General features: G+C 43.0%; 1 long non-coding RNA gene across 1 annotated transcript in view; it reads right to left on the reverse strand.

The window, feature by feature from the left end:
* The window catches only part of LOC126997457 (uncharacterized), a 229,222-nt gene extending 222,499 nt beyond the window's left edge, over positions 1–6,723 (reverse strand). Inside the window, exon 1 of the long non-coding RNA XR_007752129.1 lies at positions 6,619–6,723. This is a non-coding gene — a long non-coding RNA (uncharacterized LOC126997457). The remainder of the gene's footprint in view (positions 1–6,618) is intronic.
* Between the last annotated feature and the right edge of the window lie 11,355 nt (positions 6,724–18,078).

Genomic DNA, 18,078 nt, shown 5'->3' on the forward strand with positions numbered 1-18,078 from the left:
CGTAATGACAGGGTGTGAGAATCGCTGGCTGGACGAAGGGCGGGCTGGCAGAGGGAGGGAGGGAGGGAGCGGAGTGGAGGAGGGGATGTCTGGACGAAGAGAAGAGATGGAGGGCAGGAGGGAAAGATATGGGAGACGGGAGAAAGGAAAAGGTGGGAACGAGAAAGGGAGAGTTGGAGGTAGAGAGGGAGAGGAGACACACAACAGAGGGAAGAAGGAAAGAATCTAGGAGGGGAGTAAAGGGAGATAAAGGAGAATGAGAAGCAGGTTGTATGTGTGTGTGTGTGTGCGTGTGTGTGTGGAAGTGGTTGTGATGGTGTTTGTGGATGTAGCACCGGGAGAAACAGGTTGTGAAAAAGACGGATTAACAGACAAACGCAAAAAAAGAAACACAATCATAATTCACTTCCAAACAAAAACAAAACAAAAAAACAGACATTTATCCACTCAGACGAACAGACAGACAGACAGACAGGCAGAAAACGTGCTGGCAATGCTTTCCTTCCTTACTTATTAATCGGTCTTCCTGCCAAGCATTAGCACACGCGTAAGCCTGTGATGTGTGGGAGGGGGACACAACGGACTGCTGAGGAGGCGGGACGGGGCGAGGAGGGGCGGAGCGGGGAGTGTGGAGGCGTGAGGTGGCTCGTGTGATGAGTGGTGAGGAGGAATTGAAATAAGGCAGTAGGTAGGCTAAAGGGAGAGAGAGAGCTGAAGGTGATGGAAGGCTAAGTAGGAGGAATAATAGATAGATAAGAGTAAATGGTATGAAGAGAATGAGAAGACGGAAGAAAAGCAAGAGAAAGAAGGTAAATAGTTAAATAAAGGTTGATAGGTAAAGGAAAGACTAGATACATGGTCGTGGAAAGAGGAAGAAAGAGAAATAAGAGAGGGATAAAGTGGAAGGCAAAATGGAGGTGGCGAAATGGCGTGAAAGTGGGAGAGAATGATGATAACGGGGCAAGAGTGATGATGGGAGAGGAACAGAAGAAAGGTAAGGAAAAAAAGTTGAATGATGATGAAATTAGTAGAAGAAATAACAAGGGGGAAAAAAAGGATATAGTAAAAGCAGGAAGAGAAAGAAGAGGGGGCGGAAGATAGGTAAAGAAAGTAGAGTTAGAAGAAGGGAGAAGGGAAGAGATAGAAGCATGGGAACGAAAGTAACGAGAAAAAACAACAACAATGAATTCTAAAAGGCAAATAAACAAAAATAAGAAGAGAGGACGAAAGATACGTGTGTTAGAGATTAAGTGAATAAGCAAGAAAAGGAGGAAAAGTTTCGTTTAGTCGGCGCAACGTCTGTGGTCATATGCCGGAGAGAGACAGAAGGAGAAGGAATTATAAGAAAAGGAGGAGAAAGAGGAGGGAGCAGAAGATGGGTGGAGAAAGTAAGGCAAGTGAGGAAAATGCACGGAAAAAAAGTAAAGGAGATAAAGAGGAAAAGTAATAAATTCTAAAACCTAAGTAAAGTGAAAAGAGAGGAAGAAGAGGAAAGTGTGTTGAGAGAGAGACTAAGTGAATAACGGAGAGTGTTAAAGAGGGAGGGAAGGAGAGGTTCTATAGCGTTCGTGTTAAGGGCGAAGTAACAGCAGGGGGGAGGGAGGGAGGGAGGATATGGAGGATGGAGGGAAGGAGTGGAGGGGATTTAAAGTACCTAGAAGGGGTCAATTAAGTATAGCATGGTCACCCCTCCTTTCCTTCCTCCTCCTTCCCCTTTCTCCTCTCCCCTCGACCAGCTGTCCATTGCCTCTCCCCAGTCAGCCATATACTCCCTCTCAAACTCTCTCCCTTCTCTCCCCTTTCCTAACCCACTCCTTCCCCTTGTATAAACTCCTCTATCCCTCCCCCTTTCTTTTTTTCTTTTTCTTATCCTTTCCTTTCATTCACACCTCCCATTCTTTTCAGTTATCTCGGCATGATGTTTTAGTTCTATATGATATGGTAGCTATAATAAGACTACCTGTTTATTTATTTTCTTCATTCTTTTACGGTAAGAGGAAGGAGACCAAAGGGAATAATTGTGTAAAAAGAATACCCAGTCGTGAGGTTCATATACGTATAGAGAAAACGGAAACTTCAACCAACAAAAGGAACCATATTCGGATCTTGATACTCCTTCCCCTTTCGAAAATTTATCATTACTATTCTTTCTTTACATGCGATATTGAAACCGTGCAGACATATGAACATTTTAAAACTAATGCGTAATGGAATTTGTCAAGGATATGAATGAAAAAAAAAATAAAAAATAGTTATAATGTTTGCCAATACTGTTGTGGTAGTGATTGGTAAAATACGATAATTATCACTTTCTTTTATTGAGAATGACACTGAATATTGGAGCTTAAGAGGCGCTAAGTGGATGCAGGACACACAGCTCACGATGATAGAGTGGTGTGAAGTGGAGGGGTGCAAATGCGTGTGTGTGTGTGTGTGTGTGTGTGTGTGTGTGTGTGTGTGTGTGTGTTTGAAGTGGTGGTGGTGGTGGTGCTGTGGTGGTGGTGGTGGTGGTGCTGTGGTGGTGGTGGTGGTGGTGGTGGTGGTGCTGTGTTGTTGTTGTTGTTGTTGTTGTTGGTGGTGGTGGTGGTGGGTAAAGGAGTAGATGGTGAATGGTGATGGAGGAGAATTTTAAAGGCAGTGTTGTTGTTGTTGTTGGTGGTGGTGGTGGAGGTGGTAGATGTGGTGGTGGTGGTGGTGGAGGTGATAGATCCGATGGTCGTGGTGGTGGTCGTGGTGATGATGGTGGTAGTGACGTAAAAGGGATACTGAGGGAGAGAGAATGAATGAATTAATGAGTGAATGAAGGAAGGAGGAAAGGAACGAAGGAAAGAAAGGAGGAGGAAATTAGAAAACGGAAGAAGAGAAAACAAAAGGGCAATAAACAGCAAAATTAAAGGCAGTGGGAGTAAAAGTGGAAGGGGGGACGAAAAATAATGGGGTGAAGGGTGATGGGGGAGCTTATAATGAGGGGAGAGGACCAGAGGAGACCGTGGGAGGAACAAACAAGATGCGTGGGAGTAGAGTCAAAGAGGGGAGCGATGGGGAGGAAGAAACTGTCGGGGGTGATTCGCGACTTTCTTCCCCCCTTTCTCCTACCCCTCTTCCCTCTCTCCTTTCATCCAGATTCTAACTACCACGTCAACATCATTAACTTCATCTAAATGGGTGATGTTCGAAGTTCTTTGGATTATGAGGCTGTTCTATAGGTTTACAAGGAGAAGTAAAGATGTAATAGGTATAGATATATGGATAGGTTATCTTTTTTACAGCAAGCTCATCCCTATACTGTCCAAATCCCTTACGCACGAGTTAACCAGCATCTTCACTCTTTCATCCCTCACGCAGGTAAACTCTGGCACAATCTTCCTTCATCTGTGTTTGCTCCTGCCTACGACTTGAACCCTTTCAAGAGGAGGGTATTAGGACACCTCTCCTCCCGAAATTGACCTATCTTTCGGCCATTCCTCTGAACTCTTACAGGAGCAGCGAGTAGCGGGCTTTTTTTCATTACTGTTCCCTTTTTTTGCCCTTGAGATGTCTCCGCTGTAAAAAAATAAAAAAGACAGCTCAAGGAAAAAAAAAAAAAAAAAAAATCCGCTATACGCTGCTTAAACAAAATAAAACAACATGCCAGAGGAGATATATATAAGTGGTGATATAAGTATGTATAAGTATTTGAAAGGAGTCAGTCGGTCTACACATGACAGTTTCTAATACCAAATTTTCCACCGTCCGTCTTCTCATGTGTACAAATCTATCTTCGTCTTTGCACAGACTCCCCGGTCGCTTAATTTCTTCTTTTAGTCTATCACTCCAAAAGATTACGCTCCTTGAAATGAAATCCAGTATAATATTTGCGGGATGTTTAGCCTGAATGCACTGAGCCCATGGACTCCTAAATCACTTTCACACCTAGACATGCTTAGGGGAATGCTATTTAAGGAGCAATTATGTGAAGGGTTATTCCTGCCTATACTCAAAATGCTACACTTTACGACACTGAATTCCACTTGCTACTTCCGTGCCCAGGCTTACACTCTATTAAGTTAGGAGAGAGAGAGAGAGAGAGAGAGAGAGAGAGAGAGAGAGAGAGAGAGAGAGAGAGAGAGAGAGAGAGAGAGAGAGAGAGAGAGAGAGAGAGAGAGAGAGAGAGAGAGAGAGAGAGAGAGAGAGAGAGAGAGAGAGAGAGAGAGAAAGGAAGGAAAAGACATGATACAATAAAATATAAGAAACACAACGAAAAATGACGGCGTAAAATCCAACAAGCTACTTTTTTCTCTCTTTTCTTCTAAGCCCGCGGTGGAATGTGGCACTAAGCATGACACGGTGTATTTCAGCGGCATGCAGCGGGGAACGGGAAAGCAATAACAAATACACGCGAAGGGGCCGCGGCGCTGTTACGAAAGCTGCATTTTTCTCAATCGTTCTAATCAGCGCCGGACAAGACACGATCACGGTCCTTATTCTGCCTCGTCACGGAAGGATGATTGGCGGGTTGATGGTAATAAGTGAACAAACAGGAAAATAGGAGATAAAAAGGCCTTCAATATCAGATGAACCAAAGTATGAATGCAATAACGAATCACAATAGAGAGACAGATTTCATTTTCCATTATTTATTTTCTTCCCATAGAGGATGTATAGACGTCACGGAAGGATGGTTGGCGAGTTGAGGGTAATAAGTGAACAAACAGGAAAATAGGAGAAAAAAAGACCTTGAATATCAGATGAACCGAAGTATGAATGCAATATCGAATCATAATTTAGAAAGACAGGCTTCATTTAACATTATTTATCTCCTGGCAAATGAAATTTAACGTTGACAAATGTAAAGTGTTGCACATCGGAAAAAATAACAATCGCGTTCGATACGTAATGAATGGCCAACAACTTTCTGCAGTAAGTAAAGAAAAGGATCTTGGAATCACTATATCAAGCGATTTAAAGCCCGGTCAGCATTGTTCAGAGGTAGTTAAAACTGCAAACAAATTGGTTGGCTTCATCGGACGAGTCTTTAATAATAAATCGGAAAAAGTAATATTAAAACTGTATAATTTGTTGGTTCGACCCCGTCTAGAGTACTGTGTACAGTTTTGGTCTCCCTACTACAGAAAAGACATAGAAAAGTTGGAACGGGTCCAACGAAGAGTAACAAAGATGATTCCTAGGTTGAGAAATTTGTCATATGAACAAAGGCTTAAAGAAGTAAATTTATTCAGCCTATCAAAACGAAGAATGCGAGGCGATCTAATAGAAGTGTTTAAAATGTTCAAAGGATTCAGTGTTATTAATGCGGAAGATTACTTTACAATTGATCGATCAAATAGAACAAGAAGAAATCACAATTTGAAGATAAGTGGTAAAAGATTCTCGTCGCACGAAGCTAAACACTTCTTCAATCGAGTTGTTAATGTTTGGAACTCTACCCTGTGATGTCGTTGATAGTACAACAGTTACGGCCTTCAAGAATAGATTAGACAAGTGTTTTGAATCCAACCAGCAACTAAGATACTACTCATTGTCGTAATAACGTTAAGTTCTTTCGAATACTGGTGTCCTTGTCCGCTTTTATCGCCCGGTTAGTGGTAGCAGTAATGGTAGTTCTTTCCTCTTTCCTACATAAATTCCATGCAGTTTTTCCATGCTGCATGGTTCTTTTTCCTTTCCTGCCAGCATTGGCTGGAGGGATGGGGGGGTGGGGAGGAGCCTTCGCCTTTGCTGTCCTTCATCTTCCACCTTTGATTAGATAGTTAGTGTAGCTTGTCACAAACAACCTCGTAAGGACCAGCAGGTCTGCTGTTGTTTGTTCTTCCTTTGTGTTCCTTTCCATAGAGGATGTAGGAACTATTGTAAAAGAGAAAGTGAAAAAAATGCCATGAATATTAAATTAACAGAAGAATGAATGCAATAAATCATAAAAGACAGACAGATGTAATTTCCCATCACCTCAGATTGTTATCATAAAAGATGCAAGAAAAGTGATAGTAATAGATAGTACTGATAATAAATAATGTCTTGGGTATCTTTTTTTAACACATACACGACAACAGCAACAAACAATCATATACAAATTAGTCTTCATATCCCATTAGCTTTTTTTTCCCCCATGAAGAGAACTAAAACAAACGTAATAAATATAAAAGAAGAACTGCCTTAAATATTCCTGTAGCAAATGTACGAATATGATAACAAGTAACGATACAGAAATATAATCGTTTTCTGTTAGCTCATTATGTTCCCTAGGAAAGCGCACTCTTTGCTATTCCCAAAAAGGACGAAAAATATAAGCAAAAGGAAGTAGACTATATAAATATAAAGCTGGCCTGAACACCCTTTTCAACATATACATGAATACTAAAATAGATCACAAACACAAAACATATTCAACTTTCTAAATATCTCACTCCATCAGAAGGCTAGAAATAAAATATGAATAAAATGCTACAAAGTAATATTTCTCACCTTCAACGTCCTTGTACCAGAATCATGATCACTACAAAAAATCCAAACATGCACACGTGACTTATTTCCTATTACCTTGCTGGAACAGAAGACCCAAAAAGGAAAGCAATATAAGATGGAATTGAATATGACAACACTAAAGATAATCAAACTTACCTGTGTAGACGTGTAGACGGAAGGTGTGCAGGTATTCTTCCCGGTTAACACGTAGACACATAACACACGCACAAATGTACACACACACACACACATACATAAACCTGAGGGGGAGAGAAATAGATCAAATGTATACAATATGCGATAAATTCCTGTTATTTCTTTGTATCTGTGTGTGTGTGTGTGTGTGTGTGTGTGTGTGTGCATCATATCACACCGACAGTCACGCGTCACACTTCCGCTTGTGCAACATGGAGAGGGGCAGGCAGGTGTGGAGGGCGCGGTGGGCGGGAAAGGTGTGGACAGGTGGAGAGGGCTGGGTGGGCGGGAAAGGCGTGGGCGGTGGTGCAGGGGAAAGTAAAAGGGTTGGGGAAACGTGAGGGACGAGCATGTGGATGTTTCGGGGTGGAATGTGGATAATTGGGTTATGTGGATGTTTTTGGGATGTCGATGTTTGGGGAATGTGGATGTCTAGGAAGGAAATGGAGGAAGGATGAAGGAAGGAAGAGAGGAAGGAAGTGGAGGAAGGAAGAAAGGAAGGAAGTGGAGGAAGGAAGGAATGAATGAGGGAAGGAAGGAAGAGAGGAAGGAGGTGAAGGAAGGAATGAAGGAAGAAAGGAAGAGAGGAAGAGAGGAAGGAAGTGGAGGAAGGAAGGAATGAAGGAATTAAGTATGGAAGGAAGTGGATATTTGACGGGAGGCCGATGCACACTACACAAAATAAGAAGGAAAGAAATGAGGAAGACCTAGAATCATAAGTCCTGAGCTTAGAACGGTCAGAACACCAACGTCAAACTAAATAAACAAGAAGAAAAACCGTTCGTAATCTCTCAACCAAGACCAGGGAGAACAGGTGAGCAGGCGAGCAGTGAGTACAGATGAAACCTTGACAACAATGAAATCTACCATGAAAAATACTCAGCTAAGTTCTTGATCCTACTGTCCATCCCTGCCACCCACATCCCCTCCCACCCACCAGGTCTCCTTTCACCTTCCCGCCCAGATGCCCAGACGTCCAGTCCAGCCTATCAGCCACGCCCTTCTTCCCACACAAACACATTCACTCCCTCCTCTCGATCCTACCCTGCCACCCACGCAGTCACACCTTGCTAATCAACCTTTCCGTCACCTGCCCACCTACCTAGCCAACAGACAGACAGACAGACACAAAAAATAGGTATATGAATTAATAAATTGATAGATAAATAAAATATCATACAAAAAGATGAAATTGACTTCTGCTGCAATGTCATTTTTTTCTGTTCCTTATTCTTTTCGTTTAATTTTCATTCCGCTTTTTTTTTTATTCAATCTTCTCTTTCTCCGATCCCTTTCCACTCATTCCTCTTCATGATCTATAGCGCATCTTCTTTTCCATTTCCCTTTTGATTTGTTTTGAGTCATTACGATATTAAGTTCGACCAGAATCCTTGCCTCTAGCTCCATCTCGCTTAGCCAGTCGATAATAGGCTACAGGTTGATCCCCTTGTCCCTTCTCCAATCATTTTTCTCATCTCTCTTTATCCCTTTAATCAGTAGTTTGGCGATATGCAACGCTAACTTTTGTATATGCTTTATGCTTTATAGATTATGTTTTCCCTTTCCTCCATTTTCCATTACAATTCGTCAATCAGCATTTCATTCTTCTTCTCAGCAGTATTTCATCCTTTGGTCTCCTAGCGCCACTGTTGCATACTAATAATATCTTAGGCGGGACATGCTTCATACTGCTAAATCATAGTTTTGAATCGCCAAAGTTGAAATGAAAACACGAAACTTTGTATTACTATATTAGTATTCAGAGAGGACTGAGCAAGGAGTGGAAAGTAAAACAGGGAAAATAAGAAGCCTACGACTATATAAAGTAAAATGTCGAAGGTTTAATTTCAAGTTAATGGCTAATGATTAAAAACTCACCGTTAATATTAAGTTTCAGCCGCCTTCTTTGAAACTACCATATGGCTTCAACGGGGATAGTATTAGGGTAACCATTTGTCCCCATACACAAACCAATTTCTTTCTCCTTTCCCTAAACTAAAAAAACATATTTCGTCTTCCCATATTCATGCATCTATCCGGAGTTCCTCTTCTCTCATTCTTCTTCGGTGCACTGAATTACTCTCCTAACTGTATTTTAAAACCTCTTCCCTTTGCTACATTTCTATCTTATTAAAACCGTCCCTCTTTCCCTGATCTTCCTTATATACTTGTACTTTTCCTTTCACTTAAAGCAGAGGAATAATAAAGCCATTCTTCTCTTTCCATATTCTCGATCTATTTCATAACACCAAATTCTTACCCGATTTTAACCTCCCCATCAAACCATATTCCATTTATTTATCTCCCATCCTCTCACCCCCATCTCCCCTACCCAAGCCCTAAAACAACCCTACCCAACCAACTCCCCACACGACACCCCCATCCACACCCAATATCATCCCCCCCACTCCCTCCCTTACTTACTCTACCACCACCTTCTCCACCAAACAAACCATTCCACTCAAGGCTATCACCACTCATCACCACCACAACCACCCCTGCCACACTACTATACCACCCCTCTCTTCCCCCTCCTCCTCCCCCCGCCATTACAATTACCACCACCACCACCATCACCACTCCCCTCACCACCATTATTCTCGTCCACACCTCCATTACCCTCAATAAAGCGATCGTCGCCGCAAAACGTGATAAATAATGAAAATGGACTAAGATGCCCTCCTCCTCCCCCTCCTCCTCTTCTCCCCTCAGAGGCGCAGCACAGCAGGTAATATACACACGGCGTGATGGACGACGTAATGTGGTGAGCAGGATGGACAGCGTAATGCGAAGGACATGATGGACAAGATAACGTAGAGGGGATAGGATGAACGAGGTTATGCACACGATAGGATGAACAAGGTGACTAGAGAGGATAGGATGAACAAGGTAACGAAGAGACGACAGGATGAACAAGGTTATATGCACACGATAGGATGAACAAGGTAACTAGAGAGGATAGGATGAACAAGGTAACGAAGAGACGACAGGATGAACAAGGTTATATGTACACGATAGGAGGAACAATGTAGCGTAGAGGGGATAGGATGAACAAGGTTATATACACACGATAGGATGGACAAGATAATACATACAAAACAGGATGAACAACGATACTAACACATGATAGGATGAACAAGGCAATACACAGAATAGGATGAACAAAGCAGTACGAATATAAAATAATAATACAGATAATGACGCAACTCAAAATGTCAACAAATGATACAATACAATCGACATGAAAAACGGTATATATAAGGAATCTCAGTCTCTCTCTCTCTCTCTCTCTCTCTCTCTCTCTCTCTCTCTCTCTCTCTCTCTCTCTCTCTCTCTCTCTCTCTCTCTCTCTCTCAGTAAGAAAAAAAGAAAAAAAAGATATCCGCAGACGTAATCACGAACACGTTTTGCAATCTTGTTTTGATGATATTGAATTCGAACTTATTTTAACTTATCTATTTTTTTTACTTTTTTTCGTTCTTTTTTTTAACCCGTCTCTGAACTTCTTCCATTCCACGACTCACGTTTCTCCTCCACCTTTCCTGCACCTCAATCAGCTCTCCACTTTCTGACCTCCTCCTCGTCCTCCACCTCCATCTGTTTTTTCGTCTTCCACCTCCGTCCTTCGCCTCTGAATCTTTGCTTTCTTCCTTACTTCCTCGTTTCTTCCTCTCCCGATCCATTTGGCTCTCATCTTTCTATATATCTATTTTTTTAAGCTATCTATATCTAACTCTTTCTTCCTTTCATTCTCCTAGTTGCTTGTATCACCCCAATACCTTACAATCTCACCTCCAATTAGTATTCCAGTCCCTCGTTTAACCCCAATAACTTAGCCCCAATCCCTTCCCCAAATTCACTCTTCTAAAACACAACCTAACTACCTCCTTTTGCACTCTCCCCTTACAGCCTCAATACCTTACAATCTCACCTGCAGTAAGTACCCCAACAACGTCCTTTTAAACCCATCCCTTATATCCCCCTACATTATCACCTACCTCAAACATCCCCACCATCCTTCACTCACCTCAAAATACACCTCTACTATTTCCCTAACTCCCAAGCACCCTACCATGACCCCCGCCCCTCAGGTAACCGTGGGACAGACACCTGACAAAGAATAGGATGTCCCGGTTCACCTGTGCTTACGCCCCGATGTCACCTGTTGATTGGATAATTTAAGGGGGAGGAGAAAGAGAGAGGGTAGGAGGAGGTGGAGGGAAAACTGTCGAGAAGGAAAAAGAGAGAAAAAATGTCGGGAAGGAAGAATTGAGAGAAAAATTGTAGAGAAGAGTATAGAAAATTGTTGAGAGGAAAGAATAGAGAAAAACCATCGAGAAAGAAGGAGAGAAAACTTTTGAAAAGGATGATAAGAGAAAACTATTAAGAAGAATAAGGAAAACTGTTGAGAAGGAAGAAGAGAGAAAACTGTTGAGGAGGAAGAAGAGAATAAAAAGACGATGGAAATGTCGAAAGAAAAAACAAAATAGAAGTGAGAAGGAAGAGGAAGAGGGAAAACACACAAGGCTACACACTGATCAAAAGTACAATAAAACCTTCGGACTCGTGATCTGGACATAAACCGAAGGGGCTGCTAAAAAAAAAAAAAACTGAAAAACAGAGAAGGTAGCAATTATCATGATGACGCGAGGAAGCAGAGCAAAAAGTCAGCAAGAGGCCAGTCAGCACACACAAGGCTGCTGACTCTGTGGATTGCTCTATACCGTTTCACCCTTCTTATGTGACATTGGGCCATATCCTTAAATATCTCGAAGCTCAAACATCCAAATTTAATAAGGCTTTTGTAGAGTCTGTGGGTGTTTCCATGGGTAGTTTTATGAGTTTGTGAGTGTTTCCATGGGTAGTTTTATGAGTTTGTGCGTGTTTCCATGGGTAGTTTTATGAGTTTGTGAGTGTTTCCATGGGTAGTTTTATGAGTTTGTGCGTGTTTCCATGGGTAGTTTTATGAGTTTGTGCGTGTTTCCATGGGTAGTTTTATGAGTTTGTGAGTGTTTCCATGGGTAGTTTTATGAGTTTGTGCGTGTTTCCATGGGTAGTTTTATGAGTTTGTGCGTGTTTCCATGGGTAGTGTTATGAGTTGATGGGTGTTTTCATGGGTAGTTTTATGAGTTTGTGTGTGTTTCCATGGGTAGTTTTATGAGTTTGTGAGTGTTTCCATGGGTAGTTTTATGAGTTTGTGCATGTTTCCATGGGTAGTTTTATGAGTTTGTGCGTGTTTCCATGGGTAGCTTTATGAGTTTGTAGGTGTTTCCTTGGGTAGTTTTATGAGTTTGTAGGTGTTTCCATGGGTAGTTTTATGAGTTTGTAGGTGTTTCCATGGGTAGTTTTATGAGTTTGTAGGTGTTTCCATGGGTAGTTTTATGATTTCGTGGGTGTTTCCATGGGTAGTTTTATGAGTCTAGCGTTAGTGTGATAAAGCCTCTGTAACATTAATGGAAAAACACTCGTGAGAACCTGACTAATCTCCTTTGTGGTCTTTGGGAATATGTTGCGAAAGTCGAAAGCGTCTGAGCATAAAGGACTTTGCCATGCTAACTCGAAAGTCTATGAGCGCTATGTTTGATCAAAGCAGTCACTACCTCAGTTACTGTTAACACATTCCTGCTGAAATCTTTGAAATTATACTGTCTAATATTTGCTTCATCCATGTTTTTCATTGTTTTACTAATGGTTCATCCGTACTAACTTCTTTTACTGAATTTTTGATCCTATATACACATTTTTACGAGGGGAAAATTTAGATGTTGTTTATTAAAGTTTCAAAGACTGATAAGACTTCTCAGACCCTCCTCTTCCGCAAAACGTGATACCTTGAAAACACCTGTAACAAAAAAAGAAAAAAAAAAAACGGTGACAAAAAAAAAAAATAGGTCCTTACTTCACACCTCATAAAGCAGCAGCAGCATGGACAACAACAACAACAACAACAACAACAACAACGTTAACCCCACCAGACAGGGAGATTATCACGAACTTAGGCCTATTGAATTATTACCTTCCTTCCCCTTCCTCTCCCTCCCTTCCGCTCTCCTCCTCCTCCTCCTCCTCCTCCTCCCCCCCTATAATTCCGCCTCCTTTCCGCCATTGCAATTACACTCCGGCGGACGCTTCACACCTTCGTCCTGTTTACCCAGACACTCCCTCTCTCCCCCCCCCACCCCCCCCGGCCCCTGACACCCGTGGGAGGGAAGGGGGGAGGGAGGAAGGGAAGGAAGAAGAGGGAGAGGAAGGAGAGTAATAAGACGGGCTCACGTGATCGTCTGTGTGTGTATGTGTGTGTGTGTGTGTGTGTGTGTTACTGCTACAACTACTGCTACTGCTACTACTACTTTTACGACCTACTTCTACTGCTACTACTACTACCACCATCATCACCATCTTCACCACCATCACCACATTATCACCACAACCTACAACAATACTCTTTACTTCTCCTCCTCCTTCTCCTTCCACTCTTCCTCCTCCTCTTCTTCTTCCTCCTCCTCCACTCTGTTTACATTAAAGTGAGGTGGGATTCGAGCGGAAAATTGGCCTCGTCAGTGGTTTCCCGAGGCAATGAAGGCGAAACGGAGTGGGGGAGGAGGTCGGGAGATGGGGAGTGGGGCAGTGGGGCGGGGGTGAGAAGGTGGTGGGGATAGAAGTGGGGATAGAAGGAGTTAGTAGAAGGGAGTAAGGGTGGGGTGGGGTTAGTGGGGGTGGGGAGAGGAGGAAAGGATTGGGGAGTGAGGGAAGGACGAGTGGATTGGGTAGGAAAGGAGAGGATTGGGGGTAGGGTAGATTACGTTTATTGGGGGTGAAAAGAGAAAGACTACTACTACTACTACTGCCACTACTACAAATACTGCGTTCACTTCTACCAGTACCGCCACCATCACCACAACAACTATTACTACAGCTACTACCACGACCGCCGTCACCACCACCACCACCACCCCGCCCACCACCGCCGCCATGTGACCAATGCAACACAAGGAACAGCGAATCAATTTCAGCTGCGCCACACTCCCATGAATCACGGCAGTTTTTACTTAACGCTCCCAAGATGGCGTAACGTCAATAAAGTAAACACGATTCCCGCTTTCTCGTGACTTCCACCACCACCATCTCCGCCACCACCAACTATTACACCACCTCAATCATTATTTGTGGTGTAAACAGGACCACCACCACCACCACCAAAACCACTGCCATTGTTAGCACCATAATCATCACCACTTGCAACACCGCCATTTCACCACTACCACCACCACCAAGACTATTATCACCAATCCTGCTTCCACGAAAAACAATCAAACATCAACTAATACTACTATCATCACCACCACCACCACCACCAATGTCCCTACACCCGTTCTCATCACCAATCAATTACCAGCACCCACCACTTATCACCACAAATAATCAGCACCCACACCACAAATAAAGTCATCACCCATCACCACCACCACCACCATATTGCCTTCCCCGTACGCTGATGGTGATGTATATTCTCCTTAGCGTAACCCCAGCGGCCACAAGTCACCTGGTCGCCGCCACGCTGAGGGCTCTAACAATTACCTTCCTTTACCTGGACAACGCACCTGCCTGCCTGTCTGTCACCCCCGAACCCTTCACTCACTGGCCACCGACGCCTCGCCATGCATCCCCCCCCCCCCCCCCACCCCTTCTCTTCCTTAATTCCTGCTTTACTCGTATCAATATTTTTTTCTTCATATAAATATCTAAACTTAGGGACTCCTACTTCGATCATCACTACCGTTACTACTGCTAACTCACACAATTACTCCTCCTCCTCCTCCTCCTCCAACTACTACTACTACTACTACTACTATTACAACTGGTCTCACTACTATTCATCAGCAAGACATGTATTTAAGCATTACTGTTTGTGGCTTGTTAGGCCATATATGAAACTGGAGAAAATTGTTATAGAAAAATAGAGATATATATTCAAAAACAGGATAATTTCTATCTGAGTGTAAGAAGCAAAAAAAAATTGCCCCTACAGACAACACCATTATACTCCAGCGCTCACACCCATCCATCTGCCTGGCGGCTGGCGCCCACCCTACCAACACCTGTGTCACTCAAGGCCTGTTCAGCTGCCAGCCAGTGTCATAACCAGTCAGCATCACATCAAACTAGAAAAAAACCCTCATAAATTTTAATTCATTAACGCCCTTTAGAAGCGCCACCACCAGTTACATCACTACCACCATCGTTACCATTTACAACGGAAATACACTCCTCACTTACTATTAATAATCAAAGGAACTCATTTCCAAAACAGTATCCGGTAGCAAGTACCAGGAACAGAGATAAAAAAAAATAGAATACACATATGAAGCCTTGACTCACGCGTGATTCGAACCAACCGACCGAGATGATTTAGACCCGTGAGGTATGAACGTATAATATGGTTCAAATTCTAAGATTCCAGCATTCCAGTCACACTTAAATTGCTCCGTGGCTGAGAACATTGAACATATAGATCTACTTTTACCTCAACAGCCTCACTAATTCAAACTACGTAACGAACCTAAACCAGCACTCGAGGACTCACGATAACTACAGTGTACGATAATTTAGAGAGCATACGTATAACTTTTCCGACTCCCCTTCCTTTTAGCCTTCAACCATCATATTCAGATCACTCACACACGCCCCATTAAACCTCACACCTCACCACAACCACAACAAAACCCGCCCAAGCAAACCTTCAAGCCTATACGCGCCACTTCCTGACAACCCATACCCGCCACCTCCATCACCACTTCCTCCTCCGTCCGCACCTCGAGATAATACAGTAAATACACCCGCCACTTCTCCCCCTTCACACCTCGTCCGCCCACTCCTCACCCTCCCACGAGAACCACCATAGCCTTAACTCACCAGGTAATCAGGTCAGGACGTAAATCATCACCTACCGGGCCACAGTGAGCGGTAAATTAGGGCGCCTCCACACCCAGACGTCACCGGAGCAGGGACAAGACAACTCAGTCCCCGCCCAGTCTGCGCATGCGTGACTCCGGGCAAGGTACCAACCCCGGACGCGGCCATCCATATCCCGCGGCAAGTGCTGGGAATAGGGAATGAGGGGATGATGGATAGGGCGCAAGGGGGTGATTGATGCACGTACCTACGATACAGTGGAGGTACTTCGTGGACGGAAGATTAAGGGTAAGGTGCCTCGAGAGTAAACAGAAAGGTTGGTCGATGGAATGTGGTAATAATGCGTCATAGAAAATGGGATTGCTCGTTTCTAACTAGCTTGTTTTCTCTTATTCGACGGCAGAACACTTGTTAAGGACGTAGTGATTTGGAAGTTACGAACATATAAGGTTAACTCAGCAAAATATAATAATAAGGATTAGTAAAAAAACAAATAGGATTGCTCGTTTAACTGTTTTTCTTTCATTTGACGGCAGAACACTTGTTAAGGCCTTAGTGTTTTAGAAGTAACGAACATATAAAGTTAACTCAGCAAAATGTAATAACAAGGATAAGTAAAAACAAATTGGATTGCTCGTTTGACTGGTTTTCTCTCATTTGACGGCAGAACTCTTGTAAAGGACGTAGTGATTTGGAAGTAACGAACATAAAAGGTAAACTCAGCAAAATATAATAATAATAAGGGTAAGTAAAAACAAATGGGATTGGTCGTTTGACTGGTTTTCTCTCATGTGACGGCAGAACTCTTGTTAAGGGTGTAGTGCAATGTAAATAAACTGAAACATGAAAGGTTGACTAAGTGAAATCAGAATCAGAAAATCAGAAACCCATTTTATTTGAGACATCCTTATTATTACAAGGATGTCTCAAATGAAATGGGTTCCTGATTTTTTCTCTCATCCAGCTCAAAATTTCATTGTTTCATTTCATCTCGACTTCGTGGGGCTTATGAAGGTTACGGTGTGTTGCTGACGAAGGAGAAACATTAGGAGAAAGGCCGAGTAGGGAAACAAAAAAAACAAAAAAACATAATATATAACGTCTATGAAAATGAAGGGCCCGTTTTTCAATTAGAAACATTTTCTCTCTTCCGTGAGTTGAAGGCCACACTGTGCTGGGGGTGACGAGGAAACACTAGCAAAGAGGCCAACTGAGGAAAGACAGATAATAATAAAACTACGAAAATAAAGGGATCCATTCTTCATTTCGATATATTTTTCCTCTTCTGTGAGTTGGAGGTTACAGCGATGAAGAAGAAATAGCAGAGGACAACAGGAAGGAAGGACAAATAAAAGAAAATGTCGATGAAAATTCAGGTATCCGTTTTTCAATTAGTTATATTTTTCTCCTTTTGTGAGTTGAAGGTTACAGTGATGAAGAAGAGGCATTATAGCAGAGAGAACAACTAAGGAAAGACACATGCATAACAATCAAACTTCTACGAAAATTAAGTGATCCATTTCTCAACCCGATATATTTTACCTCGGTCTCTTTCCTCTGCGGTTCCTACACGTGCGATTCGAAGGTTACAGGTGAGGGAAGGCAGCGACGTGTTGTGAGCAGCAGGAGGAAGCTGTGGCTCAAAGCAGACGATGTTTCCGGGAGGGAGGGAAGGAGGAAGAGAAGAAAGACTAGCGAGAATGCAGTACTAGGAGAAAACACGGAGCAGAGGAGGAAAACATAAGTAGAACGTGATAACTTACAGGATGACAAATGCACTACTGACGATAATAGGGAAGGGGAGTTAGTGAGCGAGTGAGTGAGTGAGTCGCGGAGAAGTAGAGGTTAATCAAACGAGCGAGAGTTCTAGGAGGAGAAAGAGGAGGAAGGAGGTATAACGTGAGGTGCCAAGGTTGAGGGGGCGTCAAGGAGAGAGGAGAAACGGAGGCAGTCTGGTGTGAAGGATTTAAAAAGGTGATTAAAACGTTTACGAAGAGGAATGATGATAAAGGAAGGACGTGCAGAGGTTAGGAGGAGGAGGAAACTGCTAGATGGATGAGAGGAGAACCAGAGAGGAGAGTGAGGGAGAAAAGAGAGGGAGGGGAAGAGGAGCGAGGAAAGAGGAGGTAGCGGGAAATAGTGAGGGGGAAAGAAAGGGAAATAGAAAAGAGGAAGGGGAAAAAAGAGAGGGAGGGGGCGACGACGGGTGCAGGAGAGGAGAAAAGGGAGGGAGAAAAGAAGAGAGGAAAGGAAGAGGGTGAAGAGAGAGAGAAGATGAAAGATAGGGAGGGGGAAAGGTAATTAGAGGAAAAAAAGGGGAGAAAGAAGAGGGAGGGGAGAAAGAGAAAGAAGAAAAGAGGAGGGGGAAATAGAGGGAGAAGAAAAGAGGAAGGGGGAAAAAGGAGCGTGAAAAGAAAGGGAGGGGGAAGGAGATGAAGGGTAAAAGAGAGTGAGAGGAGGGAAAAAAGGAAGGCAAAAGAGAGGGAAGGAGAAAGATAGGAAAGGGAA

Source organism: Eriocheir sinensis, chromosome 12 (assembly GCF_024679095.1).
Source record: "Eriocheir sinensis breed Jianghai 21 chromosome 12, ASM2467909v1, whole genome shotgun sequence".
NCBI lineage: Eukaryota > Metazoa > Arthropoda > Malacostraca > Decapoda > Varunidae > Eriocheir > Eriocheir sinensis.